Source organism: Eulemur rufifrons, chromosome 1 (assembly GCF_041146395.1).
Source record: "Eulemur rufifrons isolate Redbay chromosome 1, OSU_ERuf_1, whole genome shotgun sequence".
NCBI lineage: Eukaryota > Metazoa > Chordata > Mammalia > Primates > Lemuridae > Eulemur > Eulemur rufifrons.
This window is the reverse complement of record NC_090983.1, coordinates 48,825,205-48,842,982: the sequence shown is the minus strand read 5'-3', so window position 1 is coordinate 48,842,982 and position 17,778 is coordinate 48,825,205. Positions and strand designations below refer to the sequence as shown.

General features: G+C 39.4%; 1 protein-coding gene across 1 annotated transcript in view; it reads right to left on the bottom strand.

Moving 5' to 3' along the window:
* The window catches only part of SESTD1 (SEC14 and spectrin domain containing 1), a 98,047-nt gene extending 82,779 nt beyond the window's left edge, over window positions 1–15,268 (bottom strand). The window contains exon 1 of the mRNA XM_069470226.1: window positions 15,238–15,268. The gene's annotated coding sequence lies outside the window, so the exon portion shown is untranslated. The remainder of the gene's footprint in view (window positions 1–15,237) is intronic.
* Window positions 15,269–17,778: the final 2,510 nt, after the last annotated feature.

The window sequence follows — 17,778 nt, the reverse complement described above, 5'->3', positions numbered from 1 at the left end:
CTAGGGAAGCTGAGGTGGGAGAATCACTTGAGCTCAGGAGTCTGAATCCAACCTGGACAACACAGCAAGACCCCCATCTCTAAATAAATAAATAAATGAAATTGTATAGTCACTCTGGAAGACAGTTTGACAGTCTCTTAAAAAACACATGCAACTACCATATAATCCAGAAACTGCACTCTTCAGCATTTATCCCAGAGAAATGAAGACTCACATTCACCTGAAACCTATAAATGAATGTTTATAATAGCTTTAGCGTTTTAGTGTTTATATACACCAAAAGCCAAAAACAGCCTAGATGTCTATCAATGGGTGAATAAACTATTTTGTACACCCATACCATGGAATACTATTCAGAATAAAAAAAGAACAAACTATTGAAACAGTGTAATCCATGTATGAATCTCCAGAAAATTATGCTGAAAGAAACAAAGCCAATCCCAAAAGAATATATACTGTAAGATCCCAATTATACAGCATTCTTGGAAATGACAAAATTATAGAAATGGAGAATAGACTGATAGCTGCCAGGTATTACGGAGAAAGTAGTAGGTGAGAAGGAAGTAGGTATGGCTACAAAAAGAAACTTTTTATGTCTTACTATAGGTGGGTAGGAAACTTTACTAAAATATTTTTGTACTTTCTCTTATTAAAATGATATGTTCTAAAATAAAATATTAATAGAAGATAGCTAGGCACAGGGGTACATATCTATAGTCCCTGCTACTTGGGAGGCTGAGGCAAGAGGATCGCTTGTGCCCAGGAGTTTGAGACCAGCCTGGGGAACACAGTGCGACCACATCTCAAAAGAATAAATAAATAAAATAAAAATCACGTATTAGACTAATAATGATCACACTGGGGTGAAGAGATACTAGTTGCCACAGTAGAATGATCAAGGAGGGCCACATTCTATGCTAAACCAGACCTATCTTGCTTGGCTCCAAGACCAGCGCTTCCCTTCACCAGGCTCTCAGCATTGCCTAAATGTCACCCAAAGCAACAACTGCAGTGTCCAGCATAATCCTGCACAAGAGATGTGCTACAGAATGAATGTTTATGTCCCCCTAAAATTCATATGTTAAAATCCTAACCCCTAATGCAAGGGTATCGGTAGGTGATTAGGTCATGAGGGCAGAGACCTCATGAAGGGGGTTAGTACCCTTGTAAAAGATCCCAAAGAGCTCTCTCACCCCTACTGCCATGTGAGAACCTAGCAAGATGACAGCCATCTATAAACCAAAATGCTGGCCCTCACCAGACTCCAAATCTACCAGTGCTTTAAGCTTGGACTTCCCAGCCTCCAAAACAGTGAGAAATAAGTTTTTGTTGTTATAAGCCACCTAGAATATGGTATACTGTTATAGCAGCCTGAACGGACTAAGACCAGATGTAAATTATAAAATTCTGTCTCCTATGAATTTCTATAGTATCTGATGTCAGCAAAGTATTAAGGAGAAAAGCAATAATTATCTGCTTAAATGATTCATACTAAGGTATGAGTAATTGACAGGCTTATTAAATATTCTCACAAGGTACAAAAGCAGTTTAACCCAAATGGTCTTTTAGCAGAAATTCTATGTTTAGGACAGAATTAAACTGTAGTCCAAGCATTGCCAACTGCTTAACTCAGAGACCCTCTATTTCCAACCTTGGAGTCCTTAGTTATTATATTTTGGAAGTAATGAGATACAAATCCTAAATTACAAAGTAGTAGCTTCCATCTCACCACAACTCAAGACGTATCTGGTTCGCTGCCTGTCCTACAGGGGGAATATCTGGAATAGAGCTTTTATTGTTTTTTGGAGGGAGGGCATAGAATGTGGTTTAGGGAGGAAGGCAATTTAATGATAATGACCACTAAACAGTACATTATATCAGACAAAAAATTAGACATACTGGAAAACAAAATGGGAAGAAAAACTTCTAAAACTGAATATTAAAGTTAATTACAATTACATATGCAAGCTGATTTTACTTCATGCCTAATTATTTTGCAAAATAATAAACAAGAATATCATGAAAGATGTGTCAGACTAATTTTTAGTTTTACTCTAATGTAACTATAACCTTTCCTTCCAACTCCCACCCCTGCAGCTTCATTCACTGTTGGTTGCAAATGTATAATAGCATGGTAATTCCTCTGAAAACTTTTTTAAAAACCTTTCCAAGACACCATGCTGTCACACTAGAAAAGAGGTCAGCAATTTTGCATCTCACTTCTCAGATTGTCCATCCTGTAATGACAGTATCTCTTTTAGTTTTTTCTAGGTCTGAACTATTCCTTACTGAGTTACTATAATAATTTCCCCCAAGCAACATTTTTTATCACTTCCCACTTCCCTTCTGATGAAGCACAACTGTTTTTCACAACAAGCAATATCAAAATATAAACTCTCAAATGGCTCCATGAAAATATGCTCAAATTAATTTCTAATAAAAAAATGCACCAATAGATTGGTAAAGATCAAAAAAGTTGATAACACATTGGATAAAGGAACAGATTTTCTCACATATTCCTGGTGGATATGCAAAATGGCACAACCTCTACGGAGGGAAGTTTGGCAATAGCTATCAAAATTACAAATCCAAGTATCTTTGATCTAAAAATCCCATTTCTAGGAATTTATCTTTTAGCCACCCACAACCACTGTGTATGAAACAACATATACAAAGTTACTGACTGCAGTATTATTGTAAAGACAAAAATATTTAATAAAAATTTAATAACAGCAAACACTTATCTTGCACCTAATATAGTGCCAGACACTGTTCTAAGAACTTACACATTTTCTCATTTAATCCTGCCAACAATCCTATGGGGTAGGTGCTATTAACATCTCCACTGTATTGATGGAGAAACTAAGAGCCAAGTAAAAGTAGCCCAAGATCACAGTGCTAGAGTGGAGCCGGGACATGAACCCAGGTAGTGTAGCTCCAAAGCCTGTTCTTTTAACTGCAACAATATGCTAAACCATATATATAGTCCTCAATAGGGGAATAGTTATATAAAATATGTATCAAATATATGGTACATCTATCTTAAGGAATATTAACATTTTTTTAAATAAAGTTTCTTTATATTCCCCTTCCCACTTTGGGGGTGGGTTGAACTTAGTGACTTACTTCCAAAAACAGAATATGGAAAGGGAAAAACAGTAACTATATGGTGAAGAAGCCCAGCAAACACTACCTTAATTAAGAGATCTAAGTTAACATCACCAGTGATGTCATGTAAATTATCAGGTCCTCCCCTCCCTCGTGTGATGATAAGGACAAGTCAATTCTATGGTGTTACTTTCAAACATTCATAACCCCGTAATCATGAGAAAAACATCAGACAAAATCAAATTGAGAGACAGTCTGTAAAATATATGACCAATATTCCTTAAAACTGTCAAAATTATAAAAAATAACACTGAGAAGCTGTCAGGAGACCAGGGATGCCAACAATCAAGCATTCTGGATGGGATCCTGGAACAGAAAAAGGACATTAATGGAAAAACTGGTGATATCCAAATAAAGTCTGAAGTTTAGTTAACATATCCTACCAATTTTGGTTTCTTAGTTTCGATAAATGCACCACAGTAAGATGTTAGGGTAAAACCTACATTGGGAGAGGTGTATATAGTAAACCTCTGCATTACTTTTGCAACTTTTCTGAAAATCTAAACTTATTACAAAACAAAAAGTTTATTTAAAGAAAAAAGAAAATTCTCCATGCATTGATATGAAAAAAGAATCTCCAAAAAGTAAAAAGGTATGGTGCACAACAGTGTGCGTGGTGTTGAAGAAGCAACATGTGCACAGGTAGAGAAGTATTATTTGTGTAAAAAGGATGAGAAAGCACTTATGTATATAAAAAATATTTCTGGAAAAAGAATCTGATGACACCGGTTGACTCTGTGGAAAAGAAAACTAAGTAGCTGAGGAACAGGAACAAATGGAAAACTTTTTATGTGTGCTCTTATACCTTTTAAATTTTGAAATACATGAATGTATTACTTATTCAAAAAATAATTAACTTTAAAAATAAAAAAAGTATGACCAGGACCTGAACTAAGAAACCGACTATAGAAATAACACAGAGCATTAATTAGGAAAAAAAATTTTAAGATATAAAAAAGAATAATCTAATGTCCCCCATTTATCCATTAAGGCACCCCATGCCCCTACTTCCTCAATTTTTCCACCAACCTCATTTCTCCTTAATGCACTACAGACATTTGATTCTAGCTGAACCAATCTGATTGCCAATCCCAACATGTCACCAGCTTTTTCCTCAAATCCAAATCTCTCCCTGAAAAACCTAGCTCTAAACGTAAAAGCCACCCACCTACTGTGCTATTTAGCATCCTACATATTTTATCTATACTAGGGACAGCAAATACAGGCGCTCATGCCATCACTACTCCTACCCACGCTCAATAATCACAGTACCCATTCCCACTAAATCCAGATGCTGTCTCCAACTACTTCTCAAAGCAGTGTTCTAGGCAGTCACCCTTATCAATCAAAGCTGGCCTATGAAATAAAACTTATTTGCCATACCTGTTCATTCCCATATGAATCTGTTTACCTTGATATATCTCCTCTGTGGATTTCATGCATATTTATAGGCATATTTCATTTTATTGCACTTTGCTTTATTGAACCCTGAAGATAATGCATGTTTTACAAATTGAAGATTTGTGGCAACCCTGCATCGAGCAAGTCTATCAGCTCATTTTCCCAATAGCATGTGTTCACTTCCTGTCTCTCTGTCAATTTTTAGTAATTCTCATAATATTTCACACTTTTTCATAATTATTATACCTGTTATGGTGATCTGTGATCCGTGATCTCTGATGTTACCATTGTACCACTGTAATGTTTGGGGGTGCCACAAGCCACACCCATAGAAGACAGCAACATAATTGACAACTGTTGTATGTGTTCTGACTGCTCCACCGACTGGACAGTCCCCTCTCTCCCTCTTCTCAGGTCTCCCTATTTTTTAAGACACAACAATACTGAAATTAGGCCAATTAATAACCCTACAATGGCCTGTAAGTGTTCAAGTGAAAAGAAGAGTCACATGTTTTTTTTTGTAAATCAAAAGCTAGAAATAAGTAAACTCAGTGAGGAAGGCAAGTCAAAAGCCAAGACAGGCCCAAAGCCAGGCCTCTTGCATCAAACACACAAGTTGTGAATGCAAAGGAAATGTTCTTGAAGGAAATCAAAAGTGCTACTCCAATAAACACACAAATGGTAACAAACCAAAACAGCTGATAAGGAGAAAGTTTTAGTGTTCTGGATAAAAGACCAAGTTGGTCACAACATTCCCTTAAGTGAAAACCTAATCCAGAGCAAGGACAAACTCTCTTCAATTCTATGAAGACAGAGAGAGGTGAGGAAGCTGTAAAAGAGAGTTTGAAGCTAGCAGAGTTGGTTCATGAGGTTTAAGGAAAAAAGTCATCTCCAGAACATAAAAGTGCAAGGTGAAGCAGCAAGTGCTAATGTAGAAGCTGCAGCAAGTCACTCAGAAGATCTAGCTAAGAACATTGCTAAAGGCAGTTACACTAAACAACAGATTTTCAATGTAGATCAAACAGCCTTTTATTGGAAGAAGATACCATATAGGATTTTCATTGCTAGAGAGGTTAGTGGCTTCAAAGTTTCAAAGGACAGGCTGATGCTCTTGTTAGGCACTAAGGCAGCTGGTGACTTTAAGTTGAAACCAATGCTCATTGGCCATTCTGAAAAATCCTAGGGCCCATAAGAAGTATGCTAAAAATTGGCTGTGTGCAGTGGCTCATGCTTATAATGCCACCACTTTGGGAGGCTGAGGCGAGAGGCTTGCTTGAGGCCAGGAGTGTGAGACCAGCTTGGGCAACATCGTGAGACTCCATCTCTAAAAAAATTTTTTTTTAAAATCAGTCAGGTATGGTGTTGTACATCTGTAGTCCTAGCTACTTGGGAGGCTGAAGCAGGAGGATCTCTTGAGCCTAAGAGCTGGAGGTTGCAGTGAGCTATGATTGCTGATATTCCCACTACACTCCAGCCTGGGTGGCAGAATGACACCCTGATTCAAAAAAAAAAAAAAAAAAATTGCGCTAAATCTACTCCACCTGTACTCTCTAAATGGCACAACAAAGCCTGGATGACAGCACACCTGTTTACAATATGGTTTATGGAATATTTTAGGCTTACTATTGAGACTTACTACTCAGAAAAAAAGATTCCTTTTAAAATATTACTGCTCAGTGGTGATGGGCCTGGTCACCCAAGAGCTCTGATGGTAATGTACAAGGAAATCAATGTTGTCTTCATGCCTGCTAACATAATACCCATACTGTAGCCCATGGATCAAGGAGTAATTCAAATCTTATTTAAGAAATTCATTTCATAAGGCTACAGCTGCCATAGCTAGTGATTATTCTGATAGATCTGGGCAAAGGAAATAGAAAACCTTCTGGAAAAAGATTCACCATTCTAGTTGCCATTAAGAACATTCTTGATTCATGGGAGGAGGTCAAAATATCAAAATGAACAGGAGTTTGGAAGAAGTTGATCCAACCTTTATGAATGACTTTAAGGGGTTCAAACTTTAGTGGAGGAAGTAACTGCAGATGTGGTAGAAATAAGAGGACTAGAATTAGATGGGGAGCCTGAAGATGTGACTGAATTGCTGCAATCTCATGATAAAACTTGAACAGATGAGGAGTTGCTTTTTATGGATGAGCAAAGAAAATAATTTCTTGAAATGGAACCTAATCCTGGTGAACATGCTGTGAACACTGTTGAAATAACAACAAAGTCTTTAGACTATTACATAAACTTAGTTGATAAAGGAGCAGCTGGGTTTGAGAGAATTGATTCCAATTTTGAAAGAAGTTCTGTGGCTCAAATACTATTAATATCAAACAGGAACTTACGCTACAGAGAAATCTTTCATGAAAGGAAATCATCAATCCCATAAACTTCATTGTCTTCTTATTTTAAAAAATTGTCACAGCCAGCCCAAATTTCATCAAACCGAGACAAGACCCTTCACCAACAAAAGATTACATCATTGATTATTCTCAGTTGATCGATACTATTTTTTAGCAATATGGTATTTTTTTAATTAAGGTAAATATACATATATTTAGACATAATGCTATTGCACACCTACTAGACTACAGTACAGTGTAAGCATAACTTTTATAAGCATTGGAAAACCAAAAATTTGTGTGACTTGCTTTATTTCAACATTTCCTTTATGGCCGGGCACAGTGGCTCTCACCTATGATCCAGCACTCTGGGAGGCTGAAGTGAGAGAATCACTTGAGGCCAGGAATTCAAGACCAGCCTGGGCAACATAGTAAGACCCCATCACTATTAAAAAAAAAAGACATCAGCCAGGCATTAGTGGTGCACACCTATAATCCCAGCTACTAGGTGGGAAGATCACTGGAGCCAGGAGTTTGAAGTTACAGTGAGCTATGATTGCGCCACTGTACTCCAGCCTAGGAGACAGAGTGAGACCCTGTCTCAAAAAAAAAAAAAAAAAAAAAAAAAACAAACCCACAAAACATTGCTTTGTTGTGGTACTCTGGAACAGAACTGGCAATATCTTTAAGACATATCTATCAATCTATCTATCTATATATATCCAATTTTGTTCTGAAGAGGATTAACGAGACAAGAATAAATGAACTATAAAAAGTTAATAAATTAGAGATAAAAGCAAAGAATAAAGAAAAGAACCAAAAATAGTGCCAAGAAAAAGGTGAAAATTGTATAACATAAAACCTATTTGCCTATTCTGGGGTGGGCCACAAATCTAGCTCTGGGTTCCTAGTAGCCGTCACAAAAAGGAAAACCCAAGCAGTCCAGGAGGTAAACAGAAAAGTACTGAGAAGGGGAACTATTCAGTAATTTTTATAAAGCAAAGAGAACCCCTATAAGAATGACCGAGACATACAAGTTACACAACTCAAAGGTTTAGGTTGTTTCTGATACTATTCCTCAGGAGAGACCTATGGCACCTTACCAAAGCCCAATGTAGCAAAATTGATTTGACAAAGAGCAGGCACAAGCTTTAAGAGCTTTCTGCCCTTTTAACTTGTCTTCCTCCTTCATTGCCTCCCTAACTAGATCATAAACTCTTCGAAGACAAAAACTATGTCTTCTAATTCTTACATATAGCTCCAAGGTGTTTTGTATTCTGCAAAAAAGAAGCATTCATTGTCAGTGAGAATTTACAAAGTGCAATTCAAGCCTCTTCTGATAAAAAATTCTCTTGGCCAGGCGCGGTGGCTCACGCCTGTAATCCTAGCACTCTGGGAGGCAGAGGTGGGTGGATCGCTCGAGGTCAGGAGTTCGAGACCAGCCTGAGCAAGAGCAAGACCCCGTCTCTACTAAAAATAGAAAGAAATTAGCTGGACAACTAAAAATATATATAGAAAAATAGCCGGGCATGGTGGCACATGCCTGTAGTCCCAGCTACTTGGGAGGCTGAGGCAGTAGGATCACTCAAGTCCAGGAGTTTGAGGTTGCTGTGAGCTAGGCTGATGCCACGGCACTCACTCTAGCCCAGGCAACAGAGCGAGACTCTGTCTCAAAAAAAAAAATTCTCTAACCTAAACATAGGAATTCCCACTCCTACTAAACAAATATGCTAACTGAAGCCCCAATAAATAGAATTCCTAAACTTTCCATACTACTACTGCATCATAATTTAATTTGTGATCTCCCAACAGCATTTTTTGTTTTGCATATCCCTAGGACAAAGCTTGCAAAAATACTAAATCAATATCACTGAATCTGATCAAGTGAAACAGAACACATAAGCAAAACCTTTCCCCTATTAAAGGAAAGACAATATTACTATCTTTCAAGAATATAATCAATAGCTTTTTACAAACCAGCTGACAAAGGCAGGTTCATTTTCTAAATGACTCACTGCAAGTCCAAGTCCGCTAGAAGACAATGAATTATAATGCAGATTTTTCTCTGCTTTCCAAGAATCTGCAGTTTCTGCAAATGTCAAACTGCCAGAGAACCATACTTCCCAGCTCTTAAACACAAACACACCACTATCAAACAAGCTTATATTCCCCTTTATGACTATTACCTACCCCCTCCCCTTTATCTGGTCAAACTGGGAATGCAATACTGGGAGGACTAAGTAATAAATTATTTAGGTAAAGTGATTATGAGAACACAGAGTATTAACTTAAATCACTACTCTTAAGCATAGGCATTAGAACACATTAACAATCCTCTATTTGTATGTTATTAATGGAAATCATTAATAAGTAAGTAGTTTCATCCTACACTGGTTTAGTTGATTTATACACTTAGTATTTCAATTTACAGTGGGCTCCTCATTTGATGTTGGTCCTATGTAGGGGCACACTCTATCATTCCCAGAAGGGGATAGTTGGAATGAGTGAAGTAACATGGCCAGGACTGAGGGGTCCACTCAGTCCTACATCTTTGTTTCTTCATCTATTAAAAAAGGAAGTGACAATCATCTCCATCTGACAGGATTACTGGGAGGATTAAATGAGATAAGGTTTGTAAACTGCCTAGTAAACGCATATAAAATAGATCCTCCATAAGTGTTAGTTCTCTTGCTCTTTCTCTATAGGTGAGGAAACAAGGATGGGAGCATTAGGTGAGTCGTCCAAGGCCAGAGGTAATAAATATATATAGTACAGACTAAAACTCTAACTTAGGGCTTAATGTTCTTTCTACTACAAAGCAGCCTTAAAATAGCAGAGCCCAGTATCTTAGGTTTGTCACTACTGGACGCTCATTCCATGCCAGGCACTATATTAATCTCTTTCCTCATAACTACCCTATAATAAAAGTGTTGTTATCCCATTTTATTGAGAGAGATTAATTTGTCCAAAGTCACTGGCTAACAAGTGATCACACACAAGATTAATCCAAGTCTGTTTACTTCACTGCTTCCCCCTACTATCCTGCCTCAAAAAGAGTATGGGTATTTAGAAATCATTGTCTACCAGAATTAAATGCTAAATGGCCTAGGAATTTTTACAGATCCTTCCAATTTATTAGTGGAAACCGTCCCTAGCTCCACGATCCTATCTCCTTAAGTTTGTTCCTATTAGGCTAAAACATAATTATATTAACTATGGTAACAAATTTACATTTGTATAGCACGTCACAGTTTATTATAATTTTTTTCATTTTTATTAGATGCAACTACTGAGCCTTTTCATACATAAGCTCACATCTCATTTAATAGCTTCAAGATTCCCATGAGATGGGAATTATTGCCATTTTACAGGTGAGAAAACAGAACTTTGAAGAGGGTAAGTGAACTTGACAAAGATTATACAACTAGTAAACAGAAGTGGGTCTAAGAAAAGCCCATACATTCCTGCATACAATGATTCATTTAATCATTTACCTTCATCAATTTACTCATAAAAGGTAATAGAAAACAAGTGCTGAAACTTGAGAGAACAATAAAAACAGGAAAAATGAGAAAGGTCAGCTCAGATCTCCTCCCTCCCCCAGAGTTGTCAGGTGATTTCTAGTAAACCTTTACAGGGCAGACTATTTTAAACTGTTCCAGAGTACAGAAAAAAGTGGAAAGTTTCCCATTCATCCTTGGAGGTTGGCTTAATCTTGACACCAAAACCAGGCTAGGATTGCAAACGTAAAAGGAAACATAAATATTATGTTTATCCCTTGTGAATGACAGAGGCAAAAGTCTTAACATATTTAAGTGAAAAACAAAGAAACATGTTTAGTATGATTCTATTTGTAAAAGAAAACCGTTGTGAATATAAACATATATATGTATGGTGGGATATGTGAATGTATATTTGTTACAGACATACACATATAAATGCAAAGATACAGGTTTGGAAATATAAACCTCAAACTGTTAACTGTGGTTATCTGAAATAAGAGTAGTCTTAGAGGTGCAGAAGGGGAAGAAAACAAGAACTGAAGGGAGATTTTCAGCTTTTACTCTATATACTCACATATTACTTGAATTTTAAAATTTTATTTGAATTATAAAAATTAATGCATATCATGTTTGACAATTAAAATATATAAATATTCCTTTTCTGTATCTCCTCTGCTTGTCATAGCAAAAACTAATTCTTTTATTCACTCACTGGTCATTCATTCATCCAACAAACAATTGTGGTACAACTGTGATGTGTGGGTACTGAGCTAAGCACTTAAAAAACAAACATGTGCCAGTCACCAGGCACTTAGAGCCTATTACAACAGTCACTTCCTTCTACAAGATAGAGTGTTTAGTTTTAAGTCAAATTCTAATTTTTATCATTTATTATTTTTTAGGTCATGCCAGAGATGAAAGAGATTTTTCTTTTCCTGGAATTTGTATTACCTTTATTCTACAAAAGAATAGCAGATAATTTTTTTAATTAAAAAAATGCATTTGTATTCATTCACCCAACAAAATTTAGAGTCCCTGCTACGTGTTAGGCACATGTTGGACAATGGACACACAAAGATGAATAAATAACATATGGCTCCTACCTAACCTCTAAGGAGTTGAGAATTTTACAGGCATGATATGTCTGATACAGAGTAATACAAAAAAACTGAAATGATTACCTTAGTAATACTGTACTTCAAAGTGAAACTGGCAAATTGCCCTCTTCAAAAATAAAAGTTAATTTCAGTTTAACCCAGAAAAATCTTAACATTTATGTAAAATGTGAGACTATTCAATTATTTTACCATTAGAGGGAATAAATTAGTGGGAAAACAGAGAACATGGAAGTTTCAGGGGAATAGAAAGTGCAACGTGTGTCTCAGTGAACAGGGGGTTCTAGGATCAGCCATGCCACTGAGACACTGTTATAAGGTTTAATCACACTGACTCTGTTTCTCCACAGAAAACACGGAAATCAGACCTACCTCATTAGGATAGGAGAAAACAAAGAGTTTACCTGAAAAAAACATAATAAAATCTGGTGAATATGAGGCAGTGTGGTCACAACACCTGCTTTTTCGATATAGTTTCATTTGATTTTTTATTTATTTTTCCCACTTTGTCACTGATTAGCCAAGCAAATTCACAAACACAATTTAACTTGTGTATGCCTCATCAAATACAAGAATGCAGGAAGTAGTCAGAAGACCTGCATTTACATTCAGACCCTGCCTCTTACTAACTGTAAGGTTAAAAAACAGCAAATTATTTAACTCATTTGCACCTTAGTTTCCTAGAAATAAAATAGGGATAAACTTACCTTACAGGATTATTTAAAAGATTAAATGAAAAAATGCATATGTAAAAAACACAAACTTAAAAAAGTATTATAAATTAAAGACATTTCCCCAAAGAAGATATACAAATGGCCAATTAGGAACATGAAAAGATGAAATACAAATGAAAACCACAATTATTAATAGATACCACTTCACAGCCACTAGGATGGCTATCGTCAAAAAAGACAAACGTTAACAAGTGTTGGCAAGGATGTGGAGAAAATGGAACCCTCATACATTGCTAGCAGGAATGTAAAAATGGTACAGCAGATATGGAAAACAGTTTAGCAGTTCCTCAAAAAGTTAAACTGAGTTACCATATGACCCAGCAATTCCACACCTAGGTATATACCCAAGAGAACTAAAAACATATGTCCATACAAAAACTTATAAATGAGTGCCCACAGCAGCATTATTCATAATAGCCAAAAAGTGGAAACCACTCAAACGCCCAGTAGATAAACAAAATGTGGCAGTCATATAATGAAATATTATTCTGCCATAAAAAGGAATGAAGTACTGATGCCTGGTATAGTATAAACAAACCCTGAAAACATTATGCTACATGAAAGAACAAAGGCCCCTATATTGTATGATTCTGTTTATATGAAATGTCCAGAATAGGCAAATCCACAGAGAAAGAAAGTAGATTAATGGTTGCCAAGTGCTGGGGAGGGGGGAACAGCAGTGACAGCTACAGGGTATGAATTCCTTTTTAGGGTGATGAAAATGTTCTTGAATTAGTGATGTTTGCACAATCTTGTGATTATACTAAAACCAGTGAATTGCACACTTTAAAACAGTGAATTCTATGGCATATAAATTATATCTCAAAGAAAACTATTAAAGAAATTTACATTTCTGCTATTTTTTATTGTAAATATCCTACTTTTTTCAAAGATTGCTCCTGTTTGCTTTTAATAGTGTTAAAAGATCTTTGAAGTTAGATGTTACACAGACGAATGGCATTTTCAGTAAAGTAAAACTACTATGCCAGAGAAACTTTCTACAAATCAGATAAATTTGGATTAATTTCATTTCTTCAAAAGAACTTCAAAAGAACTTCATTAAAACCAAGTTTGATTTTAGGATGTAGAAAAAGCTTCAAGGAGTCCTTATAGAGTACATTTTTAAAAAAGTCAAAATGTGATATTTTCTGTTTTTATAAATTAGTGGTTATTTTATTTTCAGATATGTCAGTAAGATTACCTATTTAAAATGTCATTAAATGCTCACCAATGAACTAAAGCCCAATTAAATGAAATGTGGTGACCTCTCCTTACCACTTTCTATGAGCTGCATTCTACTGTCAGATATCTAGTCCATCATTAGCATCTAATCTTTTTCATCAATTATTTCTTTCAATTGTTACTCACAGGGACTGAAACATTTGGTAAACTCTTTACACGCAATCAATTCATTTTTCTAATGTTGGGGAAGTTATTAGAGTAGGCCCAATTTTTAAGGTTAAATTTAGTCTAGAATGTTTGAATAAATATTCAACAAAAAGATTTCCTGGAATTTGGAATATAAAAACAATCTATAGAGTTGTGCAATGCTTCCTAGGCCCTTTGGGAATTTTCTCATGTATTTAGTCATGGGGTAAAGACAGTCACCAACTTTTGCCCACAAAAAGTATTATGTATAAAGGCTTCCTGGTTCTGGAACAAAGAAGTATTTTATTGCTCAAAGCAAAAGGAAGGTATCTTCCCTCTATTTAGTATTGTTACACCAAAATAACATACCAATGAAACCAGCTAGGTACTGGCATGACCCAAGGTATGTAAACAAAGATAAACTGTACTTTATTACGTATTCTTCCTTGGGGGAAAAACCTCTCACACTAAGAAAATAAGATTTAGCAAGCCAAAAAAAGAAAAAAAATACATGAATTAAGATTTGCCAACATGGGGGTATTCTGAGTGGCAATTTTAATTTGAGGGCTTGTCAAGCTATGCATGGTGGGTATGCTTGACATAGACAAAAACGTGAAGAAAACGACGACCTGTCAAACAGCTGCTATCTAGTTACTCCCTTAACAGCACTCCCAACTTCTCCGGTGATGTCTGTGTATGAGAGAAAGATGTCAAAGCACCAAGAGAACCACAGGGGCTGTTACAGCACCAGCAGGTCCAAATCGTGCATCCCAGGGCGAAATTCCACCCATCCCCTCAAGAACTGGTCAGACTGCGGCTGTTTTCCAATATAAGTCTACTTAAGATATGCAAATAAATACATATATATACACACACACACACACACACACACACATCGTTCTTTTGTAAATAAATAAATACCCTGGCCAACCCGCTCTCCCCCTCCTCTTTGTGGCTCCTCCAAAGGCTGGAGGGATGTTGACCTCCTGCAGGCCGGGGAAAGCCAAGACCCACGCCATGAGAGGTGTCCAGGAGGTTCCGCAGCACAGCCCGGGGGCCCCAAGCCTCTGTCCCCCACCCACCGGGCAGGGCTGGTCACCGGTCACACAAAGGAGCCAGCTGCAGGCGCTGGACACCGGGACTCGCCCCGTTGCCGGGCGCCACATCTGGTCCCTGCACACCAGGAGGACGAAACCCGCCAGAAAAAAAAAGGATTAACGCCCAAACCTGTTGCACGATGCGGGTCCCTTTCACCCAGAAATGAACAAGGGCGCTCAGGAGGGGAGAAGCGCGGGGCCCGGATCAGCGGGCCGCGGCCGCACCCGGCAGGCGGCGCGGAGGCAGGGGCGGCCCGCGGGGCTCCCACCTCGGGCGCTTTGTCTGCGGCGGCGGGGACGCGAGGCGGGGGTGACGGGGACGGCAAGGCGGGGGCGCCCCTCCCTCACCGCGCAGCCCCGCCGCCCCGCGGCCCGCGCGGGGGAAGAAAGCCCGGCCCGCTGCCGACGCCGCCACCGCCTCCGCCGGCCCGCGCTGGCCGCCCGGCCGCGGGGCCTGCGCGCTGCTCCCGCCCAGGCAGCCCGGGCCGCGCGGCGGCCACACTCACCTGGCTGTCCCTGGCGCTGGCGGCCGGCGGCTCCCGGGCGTTGGGGAGGACACGGGGACGCTAGCGAGGTGCGGGCGGAGGCGGAGGGCGAGGCGGGAGGAAGGCGGGCTGGGGGCGGAGCGGGCCCCGGCAACGACGGCTCCAGTCACTCGCGGCAAATCGCGTCCCAGCCCCTCCGTGCGTCAGGCAGGGGGCGGCGGCGCGGGTGGCCCAACGACCTCTCGGCACCCGCTGCCCGACCCGCGTCCGCGCGACCCCGCGCGCGCCCGGGTGACGGCTGCACCGGGACCCGGGCCGGCGCGGGAAGGGGGCGGGGCGGGGCGTCCCAACGAGGCTGGGGGCTGGGCGAGGGGGGACTCTGACTCACCCGGGTGGACCTGCTGTCCCTACCCCTCTCCAAGCTCCGAGCGCCCGAATCGACAGACGGTGAGGGGTAGTGGAAGAAGCCCTGGACCTGAAGGCAGGAAGTCTGGGCTTAAGGGAGGGCCCGCTACTTGACACCTTGGCAAGTTATTTGTTTCCTCTGGCCTCATCCTCAAGTATGTAGGTTCGAGTACAAGGTCTCCGAGATCTTTAGCATTCTAACATTCTCATCCTTGGTTTGTCAGGATTCCTTTGCTCCCAAGTACCCACTGCCAGGAGATGCCAGGAGGGAGTTCTGTGGTGTGGCTGAAGGATGAAGGCAGCTGGAGGGGAAAGGGTTGCAATGGGGGAGGACTGGATTCAGGACATTTGTTTTGCTTTGAGGATCTTTCCATTGGACAGTGCAAAATTAATCCGCAAACGGAGCTCTCTGATAATGGCTACTTCCCTATCTGTACCAACCTAGTTATTTTTCTCCAAATCTACTGACTTCAGACTCCTGATTCTTCTCATTTTATTGCGCAAATCATTTTTATGTCATTTCCTGAATTCAGTTCCAAAGAGTCATTAGCGAATCCACACAAGATCACAGGGGCCATGTGGTTCCAATCCCAGGACTTCCATGTTACTCACTCTGCGCTCACTTCAGTATCGCTTAATTCCATTGATAAAATCTTGCTATTCCAACAAGTAGGGAACCAAATTTCTCTCTACTGAAGCACTCTGATTTAAAAGCCCAAGTATGAATTCTTCCTCTGAAATCTGTGACGAACAGTCTGCACCACTTCAGCTTCTTTGCCACTCTTTAGGTCAAGCCTTTCTAATTTCACTTCTGCTTCAGTTCCATAGAACTACCAGAGAATGACCCAAAAACACAAGGCCGAGCATGACACATCTCTCTTTAAAATCCATCAGACGCTCTCCACCTGGTTGAATCAAGTTCAAACTCATACAAGGCCGTTTATGATCTGATCCCTTGACCTCTCCTGCTCCAGCTACAACTCCTAACATAGCCCCATATCACACACAGATTTAACAGGCTCTGTCTCTGCTTTTGTAAGTCTCCCCCATCTGAAATCTATCCCTCATTTAACCAGGTGAACTCCTACTGTCCTTCAAGATAATGATGATAGTAAATCACATCCCCCTGGAATCTTCCCTGATATCCCCTCCTTCCACCACACCAACATCCTCACCCTACACACTTAGACTCAACTAAATATTGTTTCCTCTCTGCTTTCATAGAACCTTTCATCTACAGTATTCTCTATGATAATTCTTAGTACTTTCTTTTTTCCCCACTGCTTTACATGGTGATCTTTTCTTCCTAGACTGTGTTTTCCTTAAAAGGATAGAGATTTCATCTAGTTCATTTTTGGCTCCCCAGAGCATAGCACAGTGCTCAGCACAAAGAAGATTCCCTTTAACTGTTTGCTGAAGGGTTGAAATCATGACCCATGCCAACAAATAGGAAACTCAATAAAATCCACAGTCCTTTCCTTCCTTAACCTTCCACAACATTCTGTTCTTTTCTCTACTATGTGGCATTCACTGCTTATCATTTTAAACCCTCTCCAACTACCACTCACATTCTTTGCTTATCCTAATAAAGTAAGAGCATGCCAAACAATCCGTTATATAATAATAACTCACAAAATATCCCTGCCCTTCCTCTTTCCATACCCTATTGTATTACCTAGTTATTAGGTGAGGGGTAATTGCTATAATAGAAAAAACTAGACTGCAAATTTAGAGAATGAAGTTTGGGTGCCATATTTTCCAATAACTACTGAATTAACACAGCTCAATCACTTCAATTCACTAGGTTTACTTCTGGGATTCCTTCAGCTCTGTGGTATGTCTGTCTATCTATATCTGTGTATCTATATATAAAATGAAGGAACTACTGGATCCTTGCAAAGTAGCTGTCCAGTATATGTTTGAACTCCAAGTGATAAGGAACCACTCACTTACTACCTTACAGGAGTATTCATCTTTGAACAATCCTGCTAGTCCCTGCGTTGAACTGAAATATTTCTCCCTATAAATTTGGTAGATGGGAGAGGGGAGGAGGGGATGGGTATATACACACCTAATGGATGCAGTGCGCTGTCTGGGGGATGGACATGCTTGAAGCTCTGACTCAGGTGGGGCAAAGGCAGTATACATAACCTAAAC